Genomic DNA, 8,778 nt, shown 5'->3' with positions numbered 1-8,778 from the left:
TTTCTTTACGAATAGGACCGGTATAGCCATAGCTAAGCTACTAGCTTATATAAAGCCCTTATCTATTAGGTTATTAAGCGTCTTCTAAAGTACTAGCAGCTCTTCCCTTAATATACCGTAAAGGGGCCCTTATAGCAGGGTCGGCTTAAGCCTATTAGGACCTCGCTTTAGGGTGATTTTATAGTTAACGCCTAATCGGTAAGGGGGTAAGTCGTTAGCTTTATCCGGCGTAAAAAGGTCGCTAAACTCTTATAGTATATTTATAGGGATATAGTCCCGAGGGTCTATTAGTTCCTTTTTACGGAGGGCCTTATTAATATCCTACATACTAATAGTATAAATTAAGGCGTTAAACTTATCCCTTTTTTTTCCTTTTAACCCCCTTCTTATCCGTCGTATTATAGCTATAAACACTAATCCCGAGACTAGCCTTACTTCGCGGATAGCTTATATATTAGCTAGTTCTTCCTCGCCTACTAGTTATAGGTTAATATCGGCGACTCTATAGTATAGTCTAAGATTCTTCGCGTAATACGTGATATTATTATACTCTAGCCACGGTTTTTCTAGGAACACGTCCTAGTCTAGTCCTTCTATTATATAGGCGAAGACTTATTATATATAGCCGCTAATCTTAAGCTTAAATATAGCGATCCCGGCGCTAGTAGCCGGCTTAGACGTATCCGAGAATCCTTTTAGTAGTCGTTTCTTTTTATCGACTAATAGTAACTAAAGTCTTTAGGTAAAGCGTTCGTTTATAGTAGCATAGTAGTTATAACCCGTATCTATAAAAGTATATATATATCTTTTATTTACTCGCGTTAATATTAGGGCTAAGTCGCCGCTAGCTAGGTATTTAAACGCCTCCTACTCCTGCCGTAGGGCGGCTATCGGCTTTAACGCCTATTTTCGCGTTAAAGCTATTCTTTTCCTAACTCTTCGTTATCTAAACTATCTAAACTCGTAGCGATATCGCTATCTTCGGCTTAGACCTTCGCTACACGGGCGCCCTTAGTCTTTAAGCCCTTATCTCGGGACTTATAGTTTATACGGATATATCCCTTCTTCCTATAACCCTAGCACTCCTGGTTATCGCGAGGTCGGTCTATAATCGTGTCGGGCCGGACCTAATTAATCCCGTTTATTATAATATCTTTATCGGCGTTAGTCTCTTAGTTCCGGGTTCGGTTTAGCACGTAAGTATTCCGGCTAGTTAGGCGTAGACCTTCTAGCTTCTAGGTAATACTCTAGACCTTAATAACCTAGCTCGTATAATTATAGGGTAACTTCGCGGTAACTAAGGCGCTACGTAGCTTCTAGCTTAGGGCTCCCTCTAGGAAGGTGATCTTTACTAAGTCTACCTACTCGCTACCACCTACTTAAGCGATCTATTTTTCGAATTTCGGTAAGAACTATAAAAAGGTTTACTCCTCGCGTTATCTAAGGGAATATAGCGCGAGGGCCGCGCGAGGCTATTCGTTCTAGTCCTTATATATACGGTCTAGGTAGGTAAGGAACGACTCTAGGTCGCGGGTACCTCCCGGCCCCCTAACGGCGTAAAAGGCTAATACTACTTACTAGGCACTCCCTTCTAAGTATAAGTTAATATAGTATTATATTTCGGCTCGGTTATTAAATAAGTGCTTATCTAATAAGAGCTTATCGCGTATCTACTATAACTAGGTAGCGTACTCTATTCGTCTTCTACTAAACTTCGCCGGGTATAGCAGGGGTTTAGTACGTAGCGGGCGTGGTTCGCTTAGTTCCTATAAGACTATAATCTAGGGGGGGATAAAGGTTACCGGGGTCGGAGGACCTACTACTAACTCGGTAAGCGTGTTTATAGGGGCTCCCTTTAAGGGGGGCGCGAGGTTAGGGGTAGGTTACTACGGGGCCTAGATATTCGCGAGGCCGTTTATAAGTCGTTAGAGTAGCTCTTATTATTAAGCTATCTATTCTTATAAGGGACCGAGCGTCGTATTAATAGCTTCGGTGATCCTTCTATCTATCCACTTAGCTAGCTCGGCGGGGTTTATAAGACTACCGCCGCCTAATAGCGCGTTCGTATCTGGCTCTATACTAACGCAGCGTATAGGGTTCGCTAAATTCTAGCTATATAAACGGCTAGTTATAGGTTAGTCGTACTAAATAAGGCCGAATAATTATATTAGCTAGAATTAAGAAAAGGAAAGGAAAAAGGTCTATAGAGAGCGTAGGATTTATTAGGTTTATACGAATCCGCGGTAAGGGCAGCGCGAGGTCCGAGCATCGGTTCTACGTGCTAATTAGCGGTTCCGGTCTTATACCGAAACTACACTTTCGAGGGGTCAACCCGTAACAGTAACACGCTATTCTTCCGGGCCTTAACTTAAGCCCTTCGGCCGCTATTAGAGGATAAATTAAAACCGTGCCGTAACTAAAACTATATCTAAGACTATATCGAATCTAAAACCGTATCGTATCGAAGCCATACTATATCTAAATCTATATCCTAACCGAAGCTATATTATAACTAAAACTTAAGACTTAAAGACTAAAGACTTAAAGGGAAAACCGTAACCGTATCGAGACTAAGACTAATACACGTTAATAGGCCGTTTATTTAAGCAGGCCGGAACTACCCTTATATATAGGATTATAATCTCCCACGCCGATTATATCCGCTTCCGAATACTAATTAAAGAAAGGCGAAGCCGTTACTATATAGAACGGCTCTACTAAGGCTAAAATAAATAACTAACTAATAGGCTAGCCGAAGGGAAGAGTTAGGCTTATTATGGGTTCGTATCTAGAGCTAGGGTCCCGAGGAGACGGTCGCCGGGCCTCTAGAAGGGGCGGTAGTAGTCCGATTAGGGGAACGAATAGCTATAGATAGGTAGGCGGGCCTATAGTCGGCTCTTCTAGATCGTCTAGATAACTAAAAAAGGAAGGATAATATAAATTATAATTATAATAGGTAATAGGTGATAATCGTAAAAGATCGGACAAAAAGCTAGCTAGATATAGTGGGTCTATTCCGAAGAATAGCCGGATACAAGACTAGATCTCTGGGACCGCGTACGTAGTCACGTGATATTTAACGTCCTGACCCGGAACACGGGTCTGCCCCTCTATATCGGCTCTTCTGGATCGTCTAGATATCCGAAAAAGGAAGGATAATATAAATTGTAATTATAATAGGTAATAGGTGATGATCGTGAAAGATTAGATAAAAAGCTAGATAGATACAGTGGGTCTATTCCGAAGAATAGCCGCAGACAAGACTAGATCCCTAGGACTGAGTAGTCACGTGATATCTAATATCCTGACCCGGAATACGGGTCTGCCCCTCTATACTAATACGAAACTTATAGCTTCTATACTAGGAAGTTTATAACGTTACCCGTAGCGGCTTTAAAGCCGACTATATACTCGATTAACGGCGCGCGCGTGGTTATTCTCTTTTTATTTTATACGCCCCGTGTACCCAAGGGCTAGCCCCTATAGGCCCCCTAGGGGCGGCTAGTATATACGCTCCCTAGGGTTTAAAGCTCCTAAAGTTCCCTGCTCTTTCTATAGCTATAGATAAGGCTAATATAGGCTACGTGCCTTATATAAAACGCTTATATAATAACGTAAAAGGCTGTCTCTGTATCCTGGAAGTAACACCGCGTATTATACTCACGTGCTTAGGGATACCGCGGTACCGTCTTCTTGATTTCTAACGGTAAGGCGATTAACTCCCCCGTGGCACCTATTATCGACTAGCGAAGCCGGGCGGAAGGTGGGTCTAATAGGCTCCCTATTTAACCCTTATCTACGTGCTAAGTCAGCTAAGGGCCCCTAAGAACAGGTTCCGAGTAGCGTAAAAATAAAAAGGGGTTCCTTTCTTATATACGCCTCTAGCCGAATTTAAACTAACCTAGTCACCTTAAGTATAATATAGAATATATAAGGATATCGTTAAGGTAAGCGATATAATATATATCTAATAAACTGATAAATACTTAGTCAATATATACTTAGAAAGTGGCTGGAGTATTTATCAGCCCGAATAGTATAACTATATACTCATATTAACTCTACCGTGTTCTAAGCGCCGTCTTTTAGCGGTCCTCTTTTTTAATTCAGATCCTATAATAAGTATCTCGGATATCTACCTTCGAAAAGTATTTTACCCCGGTAAGCCTATTTAATAGCTCGCCGACTAGGGGTAAAGGGTACCTATTTTTAATCGTTATAGCGTTTAACCCTTAATAATTAACGCAGAGTTATAAGCTACTATCCCTTTTAGGTATAAATAGTACCGGTAAGCCCGCGGGGCTTGTCGACTATTAGATATAACCGCTCGCTATCCCCTCGGCGATATACTTCTTTAGCTCCTCTAGCTAGGCTTAAGATAGGGGATATAACGGCCCGAGTAGCGGTTCCTTCCTATCTTCTAAGTTAATTGTGTATTCGGCGTTCTTTAATAAGGGCGGCTCTTTCGCGGCTTATTCCGAGAATATATCCTCATAGTCAGCAATTGCCGGCGGTAATTCGACGACTAGTCCGTATATCACCTTATCGTTATTTATAAATAGTATAGTTATATCCGGCGTACCCGGTAAAATAGCGGTAGCGGTAGCGATATATATAATATACGCCTTTACTCGCTTCTCGATAATCTTATAAGCCTATAGCTCGGGATCTATAATCGATATCGGCCCGTAAACGAATATTCGACGAGCCGTATTAATTATAATACCTCCTTAATCTATAGTATTATTTAAGAGTAATAATTATCCGGTACCCTTAGCTTAATCCGTATATAGGAAGACCCTCTTTGATAGGTATAGCCGTCCTTCTATATCTAGTAAATAAAAGGCTAAGCTATACGCTCCGCGGACTCTTACCGGGCTACTATTAAAACCTTTAATCTCTGGCGTCTTAACCTCTGGGAGCGGTTTTAACCCTAGGCGCTCCACTAACGCCGGGCTAATAATATCTACTTACGTATAGGTATCTAAGTCCACGCTAAACTTAATCTCCTTCTTATAGCGGATTATTATTATTATCGATCTCGCTACCTCGCCTACGGTACTCGCCGGCCGGTTATCGGGTATAGGTTCGGCCCCCCTATCTATGCCGACTCGTCTCCCGATAAATACAGTTCATTAACCCGAATATTATTATTAAAGTCGTTATATATAGTGTATATATTGTTAACGCGGGCGTGACTCTTCGCCGCCCCGTTATTAGTCGTCCGCTATTCTTTATTACTATAATAGTCCTTAGAACAGTAACCTTTTTTACTATAGTTATAGCACTGGCCTATAAAGGCGTGTATACTAGGCTACGCTTATAAAGGCTCTAGGCCCGAGCCTAAGGCCTTTTAACCCGTTAAGGGCGCCCACTTTAATAAGTCTATAGTCTTACTTAGATCGGCGGGTATATACCGACCCGTCGCCGGAGTGCTCCCCCGACTTAAGCGACTATCTAAACACTAAAAGTTCGATAGAGTCCTCTTATAACTGGTATCCGATCACTTACTACTCGCCTTCTTAATAGGACTCGTATACTAGAATAGCTATACCCTTTAAGCTACTGCTATAGCCTCATCTAATTCGGTTTTCCGCTCCCGTATCTTATGCTTAATATATAAAGGTAGCCGACTAAAATAGTTATAGGCACGCTCTTTGCTTCCGCTTATCTCCTAGCCTAATAGCCTATACAGGTTATCCTACTATTCGAATAGTTTTATTAGCGTTATATCGCTACTTATTCGTAGCTTACGAAGTTCCTTATAGTAATAATACCGTTATATATCCCGGGATAGATACTCATACTAAATAAACGCTATAAAGTAGTTCTAATTCGAGTCCGTAATCTTCCTAGTATAATACCTCTAGGATATCTAGAAGGCGTATTAGAGCTTTATTAAAGCCTATTCGATTTACTATAGCAACAAGGGACTAGGCCTAAACCAGTTCCGAGCCTTAATTAGTATTAACTAATTATCGATTTTTATAATTATAGATAACTCTTTAATTATTCGCTTAACCGTTTTAACGGGTATAATAACCGTTAAGAGTTATAAGTATAGATCACCTCTACTAGTCAGCTAATAAATAACTATACCTCCTTATACACGCTTTAGTACTGCTCCTCCTAAGGACGGAGATCACGAATCGGTTCGTGAGTATACGCTATCTCCTAGTCCTAGAAGCGATACCACCGCGCCTCTGCCTAGCGAATAGGAGACTATTATCCCGCAGGGCCCTTTAGAGCCGTAGCCAGAACCGTCTCTAGCACCTTAACGTGAGCCTCCTATAGTCCCTTAGCGTGAAACACCCGCGGCTCCGCCGGTTAACACTATAGAGCCACCGTCCTACCCTTAATCGGATATACGTTATAATATTAAGGAACTAGAGAATTATCCTCCGGATTAACTGCTTCCCAAGGAGCTGGACTTCCTTCTAAACCACTATAAGGAATATAAGCAGTAAGAGCGTAAGTTAGAGCGTCTAGAAGCTATTTATTAAGGCGAGGACCTAGATATTACCCTTACCCCTTACTCGGCGAACTATTATTATCCCCGAGGTGGTTACGGCGATCTATTTAAGGTAAACCTTCCTACCCTAAAATAGGATGGTAAGTCGTATAACTAATTTAGAACCTTTATAAAAGATATTAAGGAACGCTTTTATCTCGATCTAGCTAGTTTTATAACGGAGGCGAAAAAGGTTTATTTTACCGCTAATTATCTTAAGAGGGATATAAAGTCTTATTAGCGAGCTTACTAAAGGAGGACCTATAGTTTTTTAATAAAGGCGACGTGGGCTAAGCTAAAGGCCTTCTTCACTAAGTAATTAGTCGATAATAAGACCCGCGAGTTATTAGTTACGGAATAGATCTTTATAGAACGGACCTCTTAGTAACCCGGTTAGACCTATAATTAATTTCTTAATAAGTTAGATTCCTTATTTAATAAGGTGTCTATCCCCCTTCCCGATAAATAGCGTATATAGTTTATTATATCTAAATTAAATAGACCTCTACGCGATTAAATTATTACTAGGATTTTGCTTAAGACCTTTTAGGAGCTAAATATCGCGGCTCGCTAGGCTAAGGTTATATTATCTTATAAGGGTAAACCGTCCGATTAAGACCACGGCTATTATATACCCCGTGATTAGGGTTATAAGAGGAAGCGCGGAACTAATAGTAAACCCTTAGTATCCTAAGCTAGTGGTTCTTATAAAGACTCGCCTATGCCCCCTGCTATTATAACCACGGCTATTACTACTACCCCTGCTTAACCGCGGGATAACCTTAGCGAAACCTTAGAATTCTCGGGCCCTCGGAAATATTACGAATACGGAGATAAGGGCTATATTCGACCTTTTTACCCTCGCCTATAGAATAGGCGGGCCGGCTAAAGTTCTACCTCGGCTACTAACCCTAATTAGGAGGCCGTGGCCCCTAGTCGACCCACTTTAGGTTAGGTATAGGCCTTACCCTAAGCCCTATAGGGTTAGGCCTAGGATAACGCGCTATTAGAGTCGGACCCTCCCCCTAGTCTAGTAAGGGTAAGGCTTAATATACGACTAAACGGTAGATAGAACCGTTAAGTTATAATTCTAGATAGCGCTACCGACTTCGATATTATCGATAAACGCGTAGTGCCCCCCGGTAAAATAATTACCGGACCTCCTAAGGAAGTTAGGTAGTTAAATAAGGAATATATAACCTAGATACTCGGATCGATTTTATTTATAGTTCGGATTATAAATAATTAGAATTATACGCGGATATAGTATATAAAGTTATATATTATAGATTTAGGTAACGATAGGTTAGAGGTTATCCTCGGGATCCCCTGGTTAACTAAGTATAACCTAATAGTTAACTAGGCAGAGAAGAGTTAGACGTTTCGGATTTAGAAGGAAGAGTTAAAGTTTATGGGTTTATAGAAGGAGTTAAAAAGGGCTACGAATAGGGCGAAGGTGACCGTTAGACTCGTTAGGTCTTAGGTAGCGCGGGTTAGCCGTGTTTAAGCTTATATCTCGGAGGATACGACCACGCCTACTCCCCTACCTAAACTACCTGAACCCCCGGAGGACCCCTTACCCGTGGGTTAAGAAGAGTTATTAGTAGTTATACTGGAGTAGTATTATAAGTTCTTAGATATATTTAACGTGGAGGAGGCCGGTAAGCTACTTAGTTATTATTAGTAGGACCACGGGATTAAGTTAGAGGAAAGGAAGACGCCCCCGTTTAGGCCGATTTATCTATTAGCGGAGGAGGAGTTAGCGGCGTTACGGGAGTACCTTTAGGGCGCCCTTACTAAAGGTTAGATTCGTTATTCCACTAGCCCTACGGGTACTCCTATTCTTTTTATACCGAAGAAGGGTAGGAAGTTAAGACTATATATAGATTATCGTGGGTTAAATAAGGTTATTTATAAAGACCGTATACCGCTCTTATTAATATATAAGATTATAGACCGGCTTTTATCGTTAAAGGTCTTTACTAAACTAGACCTTAAGGACGCCTATTATCGACTTTATAAACGACCCGGCGATAAGTGGAAAATAACTTTTAGGACTCGCTATAGTTATTTTAAGTACTTAGTTATGCCTTTTAGGCTTATTAATACCCTAGCTAGCTTTTAATAGTATATTAACTAGGTGTTAAGTAGGTTAGTCGATACGATTTATATAGTTTATCTAGACGGTATCTTAATTTATAATAAGGACCCTAAGGTTTATCGAGTATACGTTAAGGAGGTCTTAGGGAGGTTAAGGGAGTAGTTAT

Source organism: Sodiomyces alcalophilus, assembly GCF_042370955.1.
Source record: "Sodiomyces alcalophilus JCM 7366 unplaced genomic scaffold ACRALscaffold_7, whole genome shotgun sequence".
Taxonomy (NCBI): domain Eukaryota; kingdom Fungi; phylum Ascomycota; class Sordariomycetes; order Glomerellales; family Plectosphaerellaceae; genus Sodiomyces; species Sodiomyces alcalophilus.
Note: the sequence above shows the minus strand (reverse complement) of the source record.